The following is a 16,904-nucleotide window of genomic DNA, read 5'->3' on the forward strand; positions in this document are numbered from 1 at the left end:
GCGGGTATGTGGTATGCAACCGGAGAACCTTTGGGTCTGGGAGTGCCTTCCTCCTCCAAGGGTGACTTCTCTGGTTTAGTGGACTCTGCTAGAAGGCATGCTCTGAATTCAGCCAAGGTCATGTGGTCGATGTCGGAGCTGGATCATCTCGTCAAAGGTATTTTTAGAGCCTTTGAGGTTTTTAGTTTCCTAGACTGGTCGCTTGGGACTCTCGCAAGGAAAACTGACCAGATGGAAGGATCTAGGGACTTTACCAGTATTATGTCCTGTATGGATAAGGCCCTCAGAGATGGGGCGAATGAGTTGGCGGCGCTGTTCTCAGCTAGGGTCCTAAAGAAGAGAGCTCTGCTTTGCTCTTTTGCTTCTAGGTCTGTTACCACTGCACAAAAGTCTGAGCTTCTTTACGCCCCCCTCCCTCAACATCTTTTTCCCGAGTCCCTGGTTAATGACATTACGCTTTCTCTTGCCCAAAAAGCCACCCAAGACCTTTTATCTCGTTCTGCTCGTAAGCCCTTGGCACCCCCTCCTTCTTCTTCGAAACAAGAGGAAAGGAGATTCCAGCAGCTCTTTCGGGGCAGGACTACTTCAAGACCAGATTTTAGAGGGAGAAGGCAAGAATCAGGGCCAAGATCTACCAGGGGTTCTTTCAGACCTCGCTCCAGAAAATGAAGTTCGTCTCCTCTAGACAGTAGGCGCAAGACTGTCAGGTTTTTGGCAGTCTTGGAAGAGGAGAGGGGCGGACACCTGGTCCCTCTCAGTCATCAAGGAAGGATACAAGATCCCCTTTCTGAAAAAACCTTCTCTTGCAGATGCTCCGCTGGCCTTAGTAGCCCGGTACTCAGATCCGGGGAAACAGAAGGCCCTAATAGACCTTGTCGACCAAATGCTAGACAAGGGGGCGATAGAACCGGTTCGGGATCTATCCTCCCCAGGCTTTTACAATCGCCTGTTTCTGGTCCCCAAGAACTCGGGCGGATGGAGACCTGTCCTGGATGTCAGCGCTCTCAACGTATTTGTGGAGAAGACAAAGTTCTCCATGGAGACTACTCAGTCGGTGCTGGCGTCAGTACGTCCAAGGGACTGGATGGTGTCCCTCGACTTGCAGGACGCATATTTCCATGTCCCCATCCATCCGACTTCAAGGAAGTACCTGAGATTTGTGATGCAGGGCAAGTGCTTCCAATTCAGAGCTCTTTGCTTCGTTCTCAGCACGGCTCCTCAAGTCTTCACCAGGATAATGGCGAATGTGTCAGGTTGGCTGCATCAGGAGGGGATAAGGATATCCTTCTATCTGGACGATTGGCTGATTCGTTCACGATCGAGGGAGAAATATCTGGAGGATTTACGGAAGACTTTTATGATGGCTCGAGATCTAGGCCTGGTCATCAACAAGGAGAAGTCTCAGATCAGACTGAATCAGACTATTCTCTATTTGGAGATAGTTCTGAATTCAGTTCTTTTTCGGGCTTCTCCCTCTCAGGAAAGACAGACCAAGTGTCTCGTAAAAGTCAGAACTTTCCTGGACAAGAAGAGGTGCACAGCGAAGGAGTGGATGAGTTTGCTGGGGACTCTATCCTCCCTCGAACAGTTTGTCTCTCTGGGGAGACTCCACCTAAGGCCTCTTCCGCACTTTCTTTCGAAGACGTGGAACAGAAAGATGCAGGAAGACTCCTTTTTCTTCCCCATTCCAACAGAAATAAAAAATCTTCTGAAGTGGTGGCTGGACCCAACCTTGTTAGGGGAAGGGATCTCCTTACACAAGAAGAACCCAGACCTAGTGTTGTTTTCAGACGCATCAGAGTCAGGCTGGGGGGCAACACTAGGAAGCAGGGAGGTCTCAGGCTATTGGGAAGGAATTCAGCTGGGATGGCACATCAACAACAAGGAGCTGATGGCCATTTTTCTGGGGCTAAAAGGCCTTCAAGAACTTGGTCTCTGGGAAGATTGTGGAGGTCAACTCAGACAACACCACATCTCTTGCTTACATCAGGAAGCAAGGAGGGACTCACTCTCTGTCTCTGTTCGAGACAGCAAGAGAGCTCCTTCTTTGGGCGAAGGAGAACAGGATAAACCTGCTGACGAGGTTTGTTCAGGGACAGAAGAATTCGAGGGCGGACATGCTCAGCAGGAAAGGGCAGGTCCTTCCCACAGAATGGACCCTCAACCAACAGGTCTGTCAGAGTCTCTGGAGGCTGTGGGGGAGACCCCTCATCGATCTTTTCGCCTCCAACTTATCCAAGAGGATCCCCATCTATTGCTCCCTAGTTCCGGACAAGGAGGCAATAGCAGTAGACGCCTTTTTGATGGATTGGACGGGGATTGACACTTATGCTTTTCCCCCCGTTCAAGATCATCAATCTGGTAGTCAGGAAATTCGCCCTCCTCGATTCGGGACGGATGATCCTGATAGCTCCGTTCTGGCCGATGAGGGAATGGTTCACGGAGGTGGTGGACTTGTTGATGGACTTTCCAAGAAGCCTCCCTGCAAGTCCAAATCTGCTCAGACAACCCCACTTCGAGAGATATCATCAAAACCCCCTCGCTCTCAATCTGACTGCCTTCAGACTATCGAGAAGCTCGTCAGATCGAGAGGCTTTTCAGCGCAAGCTGCGAAAGCTATCGCCAGAGCGAGGAGGGTCTCTTCACAGAGGGTCTACCAGTCCAAGTGGGAGACTTTTAGAGCTTGGTGTAGGAATCACAAGATTTCCTCATCCACTACCTATGTGAGCCAGATTGCGGATTTCTTGTTGTACCTCAGGCAGGACGCTAAGCTAGCTGTGTCCACTATCAAGGGGTACAAAAGTATGCTCTCTTCCGTCTGTCGGCATAGAGGCTTGGACTTGTCTCGCGATAAGGACTTACATGACCTCTTGAAGTCTTTTGAGACGACCAAGCAGACCCAGTTAAAGCCCCTTTCTTGGAACCTTGATGTGGTTCTTAAATTTCTGTGCACCAAGAGATTTGAGCCCATCTCACAGGCTCCCCTTAGGGAGGTTACCAAGAAGACCTTCTTTCTTTTGGCCTTAGCAACAGCTAAAAGAGTTAGTGAAGTCCATGCAATTGAAAAACGGGTAGGCTTCAATCTGAATGGGGCAGTTTGTGCCTTGAGATTAGACTTTCTCGCTAAGAACGAGAACCCTTCTAAGCCCTGGCCGAGGACCTTTGAGGTTCCTAACTTGACCAACCTAGTGGGTCAAGAGCAAGAGAGGCTTCTCTGTCCAGTACGAGCCCTCAAGACCTACTTGTCTCGCACGAAAAGTGTGAGAGGCTCTTCTAGCTCCCTGTGGTGTTCTGTGAAAGATCCTCAGAAGCCACTTTCCAAGAACGCTTTGTCCTTTTTCCTGAGGGAAGTGATAAGAGAAGCGCATCTCTTGTGAGAGGAGGAACACTTCGGCCGTTTAAAAGTGCAAGCTCACGAAGTGAGGGCCATTGCGACCTCGCTTGCTTACCGCAAGAACATGTCGCTCCGTCAAATTATGGATGCGACATTCTGGAGGAGCAACTCTGTGTTCGCCTCTCATTACCTCAGAGAGGTGAGGGTGGATTATGAGAAATGTTTTACCTTGGGCCCATACGTAGCTACGGCTTCTGTATTAGGCAAAGAAGTTACTGCCTCCCCTCAACCTTAGTTTTGTTTACTTGTGCATAGGTTGGTGTATTTTTATTGGTTGTCTGAGGACTTCGACTTGTGTACAGTCACCTCAGTCTAGTTAGAAAATTTTTATCTACTTTGCAAATGTTAGGTGGTTGGTTTGGTAAGGTTGCAGTTTTCATTTTGGGCAATAGGTAGTCCTGAAGTCTAGTCAGATTGTTGGTCTCACCCCGTTGACAGACTTGATTGAGTGTTTTCAGCACTGCAGGTCACATCCTGGCTGACACTCCTAAGGGAAAGCGACTCAAGAGGCAGGAACCTTTGAAGTCAGCTACCTTAGCAGGTAAGGAATCAAGGTGTTTATTTATCCTACAGCTTTTTTGGTTGTTTCCCCAACGATGTTTACTGTCTATCACCCTCCTCCAAGTGTGTTAATCAGCTATGTATATATAACTGCCAGGTAAGTTCTATTCATAAAAATGGAGTTTTTATGATAAAACAAAGTTTTATGAATACTTACCTGGCAGTTAATATACATTCGAAGGCCCACCCTCCTCCCCTCAGGAGACAGGTCGGGCATAGATGAACTGAAGAACAGAAAATGGGAATGATTCCTCCTACCACCCTTTAACGGGTGTTACCACCCAACCACCACAAGGCGGTTGCCTCGTTTAGAAAAATTCTGCCGAAATAGAGATTATTAGCTATGTATACATAACTGCCAGGTAAGTATTCATAAAACTTTGTTTTATCATAAAAACTCCATGTTTCCTATATAATCTATAAAAACTTTAACTAAACAAAAGGAAGAGAAATGAGAAAGAGCAGTGTGCCCGACTATACCCTCAGGCAAGAGAACTCTAACCCAAGAGACAGTGGAAAACCATGGTACAGAGGCTATGGCGCTACTCAAGACTAGAGAACAATGCTTTGATTTTGGAGTGTTCTTTTAAAAGAGCTGCATACCATAGCTAAAGAGTCTCAACTACCCTTACCCTCCCCCACTACATGCAGGTAAATACCGCCAGGTAACTAACAGCCAGTTGTTGATACCTCATTATAATTCTTAATTGCTGTATTCCAGCATCATTCTTCTTTAAAAATGACTCAGGTTTGTATAATTAGAAATAAAATACAAATTAAATCAAAATTTATAATTTCTATACCAAATATTTTTTTCATGTTTGACTGATATAGCAATCCAAATATATTAATTCAACAGAACAGGAGGAGCTTACAACTTTCTGCGGGAAGCAGCTACATTATACATTCAACTAAGAATAGAAAGTGGACTCCAGTTGATATTCCTTGTAGCTACAAACCGACCTTAGTCCTTGACCTCGTAGACTTGGGTAAGGAACAATTTAATTTTGTTACAAGGGCCAATGTTTTGATTATAGGTTTGTATGTGAAACAGTTGTGGGATCAGAAGGGGTATTCCAGGTAGTTAAAATCCATTGGTAAGTAAAGAAGACCTGGAATCCTAGGACAGGATCTGGGGTTCTAGTTATGCTATCTAATATCCCCTTTTCATTACACAGATACAAACCTTCATCCTATGATATAACCTATTTAAGCACAGTTGGAAATTGGCAGTTAAAAACTTATAATAAGATGTAGGTAGTTGGCGTCTGGTGGCCAGAATGCCCCGCTCCTTCTGCTGGTACACTGAAGAGTCACTTTGATTTTTGCTGCCAAAGAATAGAGACATACTTTCCACTTCTCTTTAAACTTTGCTTCTCTTTAACTTTTGGACACTTGTTGCTGTTGAAGACGATGTCCTTCAGAATAATCTTCAGTGTCTTATGACATTGTCATTGGATTTAAACTCAAGTGGCTGACTAATATTTTACTCTTGAGTCAGACTTCCCTGATTGTCCAATCACAGACAAGCTCAAAAGGAAGATGGTATCAGGAGGAGGAAGTTCTCTTTCCTAAAAGAGAAACTAGGTTGTTTGAAATCAGAATCATTATTTACCAATGAGCACGCTGTTTTGCACTCATAACCTTCTCTGACTAGATCAGAGAAAATCTCTTGCGAGACCTTTTGTCTGTGCTCAGTGAGCTCCTGATATGTGCACACATCCCGTTCTCACACTAGCACTCTTAACCTTAGTGAGTAGCAAGTTTAACACTAGTGCTCTTAACACTAATGTGCTTAACACTAGCAGGTTTAACTATAGCACACACAGTAACTGAGCTTCATATGATCCTATGGATCTTTAAGTGTATCCTATAGCAAGCTTTCTCCAAGAGGAGATACTTCCTTATGTCCTGAATGAGTGATTGCAATTATGCATACACATTCGATGATCATAAAGCAAAGTGATGATGGCAGGTGCTCTCATTTGAATCACTCACCTTCCCAGAAAGTCAGAGGATAGCTGATAAAGAAGTGTGACAGGGTGCAATTTAGACACACATTCAGCCTAGATTATTTCACTTACTTAACAGAGAGAAACAACTCCTATATGAGTGTCTACTCGTACACCTAAGTGTCCCCGGTGTAGGCATGTGATCTTCTAACTTTTTGCACACTCCCGGTTGCAAGAAAACGTGGCTGCTACCCTTTCATTTCCCTTGTTGGACAATTATTTTCTTAAGGCAGATCAATGGGACTTATATAAGTCACTCATACCATTTCTTTCCCCCCATAGGAGAAAGTGTTTGTTAATCCTTCACCAAAGACAAAGAATTAGATGATGAGGTTGTATGATGCTTTGCTTTCTCCTCAACTCTCAACTGTTCACAGTTACACGTATCTTGGAGAGTGCCACAACACATGCTCACAATCGAGCATCTGGTGGCAATCGGTCGCTCCTAATGGAGCGCCATTTTGCCTGTTTGCACACAAATTAGGTCAATGGTAGGCATACTACTAGGTGTTCACACGCTCAAAAAAGAGAACCCCATATCTCATGTTTATGATTGCACACCAGCTAAGGGTCAATCGCGCATCGTCTCGCCTGCTCGTGGTTCCTCGCACACTCTCTCATATGCTTGCGATCAATCATGCACCCTCTTACCTCTCATGATTGATCGCTCATCCTTTCACCTGCTATGTACAGTAGAGTGGCCTACTATATGAGCACTTCTGCTAGCGCTTTCCTTTTTTATATTAGTAGGATGTTTGCATCTCTACTTGCATTTGTTCATCTAATTTTGAACATTCACATGCATGTGAACTCCTATCTATTGCACACAAACTTGCGCAACAGTTGACATGCGAGATTCTGCTGTTGATGCCCTCTTATCCCTTTTAATCTTGGACATACATGGAGTAGATAATAAAGATTCAAGCTAGTGCACCAATTCCACTCCCTCAGCACAGTACAAAGATTGTTGGTGAAGCAAAGGAAAGTACTCTGGTGTGATTGAGTGGGCTTTGGCATAGGATCCTAACCAGCAGAGACATAGGCGATTGTGATTGCCAAGATGCATCTCTTATGTTGAGAATTACATATTGTCACCTTTGAAAGCACCAAGCCATCATTAGAGCAGTTTTCATCTAGGCAACCACATTTGGAACCTTAGTCTCCCGAAGGTGTTGCTTACTCATGTGATGGAGCACCCTTGTTCCTCCTTTTCAAAGGGATCCAAAAGTGAGAGCAGAGACTCCATAATGAAGGTTTAAGATATTGGCTGACTCCCTTAGGCCTTTTCATAGGAGAGATCCTGATGATAGTTCTCCTCATTACCACTTAGCAGAGGAGTTCCCAATGTTTCATATGTGAGACTTTCTAGTTCCAAAAATAGGGAAATTAGCGATAATTTTCTAATGTCCGATCCATTTCGGTGCCTGCTAGGTATTGCGTTCGATCAGGAAGATGTGAAGCTGTACGATTCCTCTCCAGAGAGGAACAGCCTCTCCTGGGGGAGGACTCTGCCAAATCCATAATGTAGTTGCTGTAAGCAGCCAGTCCAGGTTGCACCGAATCCGAGTGGGCAGAGTCTGAGTCTTGCTTTCTAGAGCCCCTGTCCCTGATCAGGAGGATTAATGACCCTGGCATAGCCCCTAGATCACCAATTAAAGGCAGGGAACTAGCAATAGAGAAACTGTGCCATATCCCCCAGGGTTTAAGACAATTGTTAGAACTCCCTAAGGAAACAGTCGACAAGGTTGATCTGCAGGTATCAGATTCCCTGATAGGAGACCCATCACTTACAATCCTGTCACAATTTTGTTGATGTAGGAGATGCCATTATGTGACTCAGGACTTGCATGCCTCTCTTCTGCCTTGGGGCAGTCTCTACCCTAATCTGATCCATTTCAGCCAAGAAACTAGCTGCAGAGCACCTTATTTTCATGGTTTATGAGGCCTCCCCTTATTTTCATGGTTTAGGAGGCCTCCTGACTGAACCACTGGTCAGATACCATGGGATGCTTTGCCTCAAACTCACCCTTTCTTATGCAGAGAAGAAGAGGCAGTTCACAGAATGCTCTTGTTCTGAGGAAAAACCTGTGTAATTTGTGGGTCACCAGGCAGCTAACCAGTGGGCCAACAGGAATCTAAATAAGCGAGATGTGGTTGCCTCCAAGTTCACAAGGCAAGAAGACCAGGGTGAGGTATGGAACTTCAAGAATTCCTTGGTTAAAGGTCCTTTACTGCTCCCCCTAGAACTGGGAGAAATGGAGAAAATCCAATCAGTGTTTACTTTTGCACCAGGCTGAGGCTTTCAGGATCTTTCAGCCTTCCCCATCCAATAACCATAGTAGGCCATCTCCTCCATCTAGACAAGCTTCTGGATTAGCTTCTAGACCATAGACAGCAGACATACACTCCCATTACATAGGCTCCCCTTAGGTATACTACCCATGTGCTAGTATTTTGTGTGCTAAATTCTCATGTACTAGGTCACCATGTACTAAGGTTCCATGCACAATGTCCCAACTCATAAACCACTCACAAGTAGTCTCACCTGTAGCTAGGTCTCTAAGTGCTTACTCCTTTTCTTTGAGTTTGTCATAATCATGCTTGCTCCATACAGGGTCTTCACAAGCTCACACACATAACACACTCATTCTCCTTGTGCCAGCTAAAGAGCTATGTCTTCACATGAATCTTCTTCAGGGGACAATTTTATGCGAATCCATTTCCCTCTTATGCTTTCACACTTCACACAAATCCTTTGTATTGGACAACCAGGAGTGATTGAAAGGTTAGAGCTTTCAGTTGATATTCTTCCTCCTCTTCCCATCGTTCGAGGTCCTTTGCGGGTAGTTTAAGGCATCCAGATGTTCCACCTAGTAGATGCCCTTCACCTTAGTATCCTGCCCCTGCAAAAAAGGAAAGGCCTTTCTGTGTGCATAAATTGGTGAGCAGGAGATTGTCCCCCATTTGTGTAGAGGCTTCATCAGACCATCATAGAGACTATTCATGTTTGGTTGACAGACCACCCAAGGACACACATGTCTGCAGGTCCTCTTCATGCACTTCTGTGAGTCCTTCAGTGGTATAGGCCTCAGCCATGTCACCCAATATACACACGAGGGCAAAAGGCAACACCTTGGCTATATAGGAAGCAAACTGATTGCTGTTGTTCCTGCGCTTTCATTGTACCAATCAGGTTTGGTCTTGGGCACCAAGAGGAAATCGTCAAAACCACAGGAGCTTCCACCAGATCATGGAAAGACCTCTTAAGAGTCCAGAGACACCCTTGACTTTTTGGTACCTGACTCCAGACCAGTACCAGTGGAGACAGAAAATCCTAAGATGAAATCTACTTTCATCAAGGTCTTGTTTTGCATCTGACAGATCAATGACTTTAGGAGACAAATAAATCATGAGTCAAGGTAGGATAACCTCCATTTATTGTTGCTTTGGTTTGAGGCCCGTCCTAGAGTTGCCCTGGTTAGAGCTTGTTCAACTTACCTACATAACATAGATTCCCAGATCTTTGGGCCAAGGAACTTAGAACGGTTGAGTCACTCAAGCAATATCTTGCCTCCCACGCTCTCCGGTTAAAGGAGATTTATAGTCCTTGAGAGGCCAGCCTTTACTACTTCCAGTTGATGCTGCCGTGGAGAATCTGACTCCAGGAACTTCAATTTAGAGACTCATGATAGGGGGATTTGTGTTCTGGGCATCTGAGTCTGCCACTATGGAAGTCTTTTCCATAGCAGGTCTCCAGGTGACTTCCTGGTTAGATGACATCATGACTTCTCACCGGCATGGTTTTTACAGTCACTAAGAGCGACACTTTTTTAATGCATCCGTCAGTCAACAAGTGGGATAACTGGGTTCTACACCTCCCATGTTTTGTACACACTCGTACACTGTAACGGTTTTGATTTTTCATCTCATCCCCCCCTCTTCCCTGCACTAATATAGACCAACTTGTGTTATCATGTTAGTTCATGCTTTTTCATGTTTGAATTTTTATGACATTCTTGCATGCACATTGCTGTATATAAACTTGATGACTGTTTGATAAAGTTTAGTTGCATTCACCTCGCCTCTCAGTTATCACCTAACAGGTGCCACCACACATTGGGGACCAGCGGAGTGTCCGCTCCCTCCCACCTGCCCCTTCACTGCTCTGCCCTACTGTTTGAAGGTGCCGCCAACCGAATCTGCCTCTAAGGCAAGCGGAGAAGCGTTCGTCTGGTTCCAGCGTCCTGAAGTCCAGTTTTGCATGAAAGGCATGACTGAGTCGAGCACCAAAGCAGATTATGTTCTCGCAGCAATCCCCGAGGACATTTTCTCTGAAATTTCTGATTGGCTTTGCGAGCAAGGGTACACCCCAACAGGGTATGACAAAATTTTTTAGCTCTCAACAACCGTTGCAAAGAAATGTGTGAATGGTTGTCAGTGCCCCAAAAACATGTAAGTAGGCCATTGCTTGCAGTGGTGGCCTTCCCTATCACTATTATTTTCTTTTTACAGGATGCAAGTACGGACGTGGGATTTTTTGTAGACACCGGTGTTTGCCGTTCTCTTCTGCCAAGGCCACTCTCCAGGACACGACTTAGTCTATCTAAATCTGTTAACTTCCGCCTGGTAGCTAGCTGCCACCGGATCTGCGATACCCACCCACAGTTATGAAACCCTTACATTATCGTTTGGAAGCGCCAAATATATATGGAAGTTTCTTGTTGCTGATGTGACATTGTCAATCCTCGCTGCGGCTTTCCTCTCACATTTCCACCATCTGGTTAATGTAGCTCACCGACATCTCCAACGCATCCCCTCCGACCTCGCTCTCCACATTAGCGCACCCACGAATGCCTACCCCCACCTCCTCACATCGTACCCGAAAGTTTTCCATCCAAAACTTCGTCAGACGTCCACAGTTCCCACCTAACACAGTGTTTATCACCCTATCAAGACGATGGGTCCCCCAGTATTTGTCAGATTCAAGCGTCTGGCACCGAATCGTTTGGCAGCCGCTAGACAAACATTCGCCGAAATGGAAGAAATGGGCCTTTGCCAAAAGGCCACAAGCCCATGGTCGTCACTCTTACGCTAATCGTCCTGAAGAAAGATGGCTCTTTGCATCAATGTGGGGATTAAAGGTCCCTGTACCTGCTGAAAGAACCAGATCACTACCCCTCCCAAACATCGCCAACATGACCTCATATTTGCACAAAGCAAAGGTTTTCTCAACACTCCACCTCCTGAAAAGGTATTATCAGGTGCCCTTAAACCCAGGAGACATACCCCAAGACCGCCATCACCACCTCCTTCAATACATATACCTTCAATTACTCCTGTTTTGGCCTTCGTATTACTGGGGCCACTTTCAACGCCTCATGGATTGCATCTTAGGGGACCTCCCCTTCTGTGTATTTTACGTGGATGACATACTTGTGTTCTCTTCCTCCAAAGAGGTACAGCTCTGTCAACTATGCATTGTGCTTGACTGCCATCAATAGAATGGCCTTTTAGTCCAGTACGACAAGTGTATCTGTGGTGCCAATGAAGTAATGTTCTTAGGGCACTGAATCACTCCCTCCCTGAGAAGGTAGCAGTCATTCCAAACTTCTCCATGCCCTCGACCGTCAAAGCAGTGCAAGAATTCTTGGGCATGGTTAACTATTACCACTTTTCCTCCCTCTATGCCTCAAGGGCAAGCCAAAAGATCTGAAATGAGGCCCCCTTCAAGAAGCAGCCTTCTGATATACAAAGATTGCCCTATCAACCGCTGCTGCTCTCACTTTTCCTGTGCCACAAACACCTATCCTTCTCTCCCCTGATGCTAGAGACGTCGCTATTGGTGCAGTACTCGAGCAGGTGGTAAACGGCTCACCTCGTCCAATGGCCTTCTTCAATAGAAAACTGTCCAAGGCGGAATCTGGCTACTCTACCTTCGACCGCAAATTGCTGGAGGTGCCCTTGGCTGTCCATCACTTTTGCTACTTCCTGGAAGTTATGCCCTTTGTCATTTGTACGGACCACATGCCTCGGTGCCACCCTTCACTCGACAATCCGATGCCTGGTCCGCCCGTCAATGCCGACATCTGTCTTCTGTGTCTGAATACAATTGCACCCTTCGACGCGTCTCTGGGAAAGTGAATCCAGTTGTCGATGTCCTGTCAAGAAACACATTGGCCACCATTCACTTGGGATGGGATGACAACGCCTTAGCAGAAGCCCAACGAAAGGATCCAGAGTACCAGGTAAGTAGGACATCTTACACATCCAGAGTACCAAGTAAGTAGGACATCTTGCACATCCAGAGTACCAGGTAAGTAAGACATCTTGCACATCCCTCTGTTGGGAAGACGGCCCCCTCAGTGACTCCTAACACCACCCTCCTCTGTGAGGTCAGTACTGGTAGACCTAAACCGTGGATACCAGCTCCTATGTGTTGACAGGTGTTTAACTTCCTTTGTGGCCTTTCACATACCTCCCTATCCACTGCATAGCTACTGAAGACTAAGTTTATTTGGCATGGTATTGCTAAAGATGCTAAGGATTGGGTCTGCACCTGTACTGCATGCCAAACTTCAAAGGCACATTGACCCACAGATTCAGGAGTGGGCACCTTTTCTCAACCTCACCGTCAGTTTGCCCACACCCACACCACAAGGACATCGTTAACTGTTTACTGTCATCGACCGCTCCACTTGTTGGCCTGAAGCCATATCTATGAAAACTGCAATGTTCGCCTCTTGTACATCTGCCTTACTCTCAGGATGGATAGCGAGATTTGGTTTCTCTGTGCATATTACTTCTGACAGGGGTACCACTTTCACCTCTTAATTGTGGACATCATTAGCAAACCTCCTGGGCATCACCGCCTACCATTTTGCTGCCAACGGAAGGGTTGAATGTTTTCATCATGCCCTCAAAGCTGCTTTGATGTCCCACTGCAAGGACTCCACTTTGTTTACCCAGCTTCCATGGGTTCTCCTGGGACTAAGAACCACTCCTAAAGATGCTCTGGATGTCTCAGCAGCTGAAATGGTATATAGAGACCCGTTGGTCATTCCTGCCGATTTTTTCTGTCTACAGACTCCTCCAACAATCTCCAACACCTACGTCATGTTGTGGGAAAATTTACTCCATGCCCTCAGACTTACAAGCCCCCAGCTAAGCAACACATACCAACATTTGTATTCGGCAACATTCGTTTGCTTGTTCAACGACACTAACAAGCCATCGCTACCGCCCTCTTACACGGGCCCTTTCCTTGTAATCTGTCGTACGTCAAAGGCTTTCTGCATCATCATCCATCACAAAGAAGACTAGGTATCCATTGACTTTCTGAAACTTGCATATTTCCTGCCTACAGTACACCTCTTTAAAGCAGGGCACCCTATTTCACATGTATGTAATTTTCAAGGGGGAAGCCATGTACTGCACGTGTTTCATACACTTTTGTACACTGTAACGGTTTTGATTTTTTATCTTATCACTCACTCTTCCCTGCTCTGTTATAGACTAATGTGTTATCATGCTAGTTCATGCTTTTTCATGTTTGAATTTTTTATGTGATGTTCTAACTTATGTTATCGTGCTAGTTCATGCTTTTTCATGTTTGAATTTTTGTGACATTCTGTGTATAAACTTGATGATTGTTTAATAAAGTTTAGTTGGATTCACCTCGCCTCTCAGTTATCACCTAACTGTTGTCTCCGCATAGTTTTCTAATGGAGGGATGCAGTAGATGCCAAATATGCGAGGCAAATTGGTCAACAGAATAACCTTTCACTATGGAACTTGCCAGTGCTGCATAACCCAGCTCTTTTTTTTCATCTGATGAAGTGGAAGACAGTAGAAAACTGAAGGAAGACAAATCATGACTCCATCTTCCATCATGAAGTCACCTTCTAACAATCCCTCGAAGATATCTACTAGATCATCAGCTACATCCCTTCTGAAGTTAGCCATGAAATGGTTGTCAGCAATATTGAGGGCTAAGTCAGCTCTTTCAACCTCTTCTAGAAGCATGGATTCTATCCTGTTTCTTTCAACCCAACCCTTCTCTGGCCATTTCCGGAGAGGTAGGTGTATGAGAGGAGGTAGAAGATAGCAGGAACAGTAGTCCTATCATCCTGCTGCCATGAAATGGGTGATGTTGGGCAGGGTGGCAGCATTATGGAGCCAAAGACTGGTCTTCTTGCAAATATTCAAGACCTTACAGTTGCATCCAGACAGTATCATATTCTTTTGTGCTCAGAAACTCTGGTTTCTAATATGAGGCACTCATCTGAGCTCCTTATAACTGGTTTTAGGAAGCCAATATGTTGAAACGTGATGCCATCCCTAGGGCCAGGGGAATGGCTGTGTATATTAGGACTGAGTACCCTGCTTCTCATAAGTCCTTCTATCAATGTGGATGTCATGAGATTCATGAGATTCCGGCAATTAAAGTTTGTGGCAGGCATAACAACTTTTATTTGTGTTCAATCTACCGGAATCCAGACATGGATGATTCTATCTTCGATTGTCTTTTTACCATTATGGCTAAGATACAAGAAGATGATAGAAAGGCTTCATTTGTCTTTTTTGGTGATTTTAATGCTCACCAAAGGGAGTGGGTAAGTTCTATCTCTCCTACCGATTGCCGTGGCTTAAGAGCTTTAGATTTTGCCTCTGAATCAGGCTGTGAGCAAATCGTAAATGAAGCTACCCACAGGTCTGGTAATTGCTTGTACCTCGTATACACTGACTCCCCTGGCGTTATAACTAGTAAGGTTGGCTCTGCAGTCGGGACATCTGATCATGCCTTGATTTCATTAGTAGTGAAGACTGAGCAGCCTGTCCCTAATATATCATACTCTTGTAAAATTTTTATGAAATCCCAAGCAGACTGGAATGGGATTTTGCATGATTTTTTGTGCTTGAATTGGTCACAATTATATAGTAGTGTAGATCCTGTTGTCCCTTTGAATGAGAATATAGTCAACATAATTGATAGGCGTATCCCTTCTCATGGGCTAAGGTACCAAGTAAAGGACAAACCGTGGTTCAATGATGATTGTAGACGTGTTTATTTGGAGAAGCAGGAGGCCTATCATCTATGGAAGGGTAACAGATCAGATTTGACCTGGAATAACTAAACTCAGCTTTGAGCTTTTGCTCAGAGTGTTTATGCCTCAACTGAAAAGGAGTACAATTTACCCATAAAAGAAACCCTTTCTGGTACAACTCAGGAACATGGTGGTCTTCCCTTAAATCTGCACTCTTTGGTGTAGATGCAACAGTTCCTCCTTTACTTAAACCAGATGCCTCAGTCACTCACTGTCCAAAGGAAAAGGCAACCCTTTTGGCTGATGTTTTTTACAGTAAACTGAGTAATGAAAAACTTGAACTTCCTCATTCATGTTTTCCTGAGGCTAAACTAACTAGTTTAGCTTTTCGATTTTGTGAAATTAAGGCTCTGTTGATGGACCTTGATGCTTTTGGAGGTGTAGACCCAAATGGTATTTTTCCATTGTTTTTTATAAAGACAGCAGATTTCTTAGCTCCAAAGTTATGTTATTTTGTGCAAGTTAGCAATAAGAGGAGCTTTTAGCACTTGTTGGAGAATTGTTAATGTTACTTCTCTATGTAAATGTGTTTGTGGTAGCTTAAATCCCACTGATTACCACCCAATATCCATAACTCTCATATTATCTAAAGTTTTTGAGCTGCTTCTGGCAAAACGTCCTAATAGGTTTGCTGAAGGTAATCATCTATTCCCTAGTTTGCAATTTGGTTTTCGTAAAGGCCTTGGAGCATGTGATGCCCTTCTTACAATCTCCAATGCTGTACAGAAATCCCTTGATTGTGGTCAGGAAGTTCGAATGATTGGCCTTGATTTTAGTGCTGCCTTTGACCGTGTTAATCATGAGGCCCTTGTTTTCAAATTGAAACAGTTGGGAGTGGGTGGGTCGTTTCTTAGCATTATTATTGATTTTTTAAGTATTACATCTCAAAGAGTTGTTGTTGATGGGCACCATAGTGAGTATAGGAATGTGATATCCGGTGTTCCGCAGGGTAGTGTTCTTGGCCCATTACTTTTCATACTATATACACATGACTTGTGGTTTGGCCTAGAAAACAAGCTTGTTGCATATGCAGATGATGCTACTCTCTTTTCATCAATTCCATCCCCTAAAGGTAGATCTGGGGTTGGTGAATCCCTTAATAGAGATTTCGCTAAAATTAGTGCATGGTACAAATTGTGGGGTATGAAGTTGAATCCTAACAAAACTCAAAGTATGATTGTAAGTAGGTCAAGGATGGTGGCTCTTCAACATCTGGATCTCAGTATTGATAATGTTTCATTAAATTTGTATAACACTCTTAAAATTTTAGGTGTGATTCACGACAGCAAATTTACTTTTGAGAAACACATTAGGTCTGTGTCTTCATCAATTGCACAAAAAATTGGCTTATTGAGAAAGTCTTACAAGATTTTTGGTGATCAGTCTATTCTGAAGAAGTGTTTTAATTCTTTCATTCTACATTGTTTTGAGTATTGTTTTCCTGTCTGGTCTTCAGCTGCTGATTCTCATCTTAATTTGTTGGACAGAAACTTACGGTCTATTAGATTTCTTATTCCTGATCTAGATATTAATCTCTGGCACCGTCGTTTAATTAGTTCATTATGCATGTTGCATAAGATTTTTCATAACTGACCATCCTTTACATTCAGATCTCCCTGGACAATTCTATCCTGTTCGTAATACTAGGAAGGCATTTAATTCTAATAGCCAGGCCTTCTCTATCACTAGACTCAATACTACACAGTATTTTAGAAGTTTTATTCCAGCTGTTACCAAGTTGTGGAATGATCTTCCTGATCAGGTAGTTGAGTCAGTAGAACTTCAAAAGTTCAAAGTTGGAGCTAATGTTTTTATGTTGACCAAGCTGACATG

Source organism: Palaemon carinicauda, chromosome 15, assembly GCF_036898095.1.
Source record: "Palaemon carinicauda isolate YSFRI2023 chromosome 15, ASM3689809v2, whole genome shotgun sequence".
Lineage (NCBI taxonomy): Eukaryota > Metazoa > Arthropoda > Malacostraca > Decapoda > Palaemonidae > Palaemon > Palaemon carinicauda.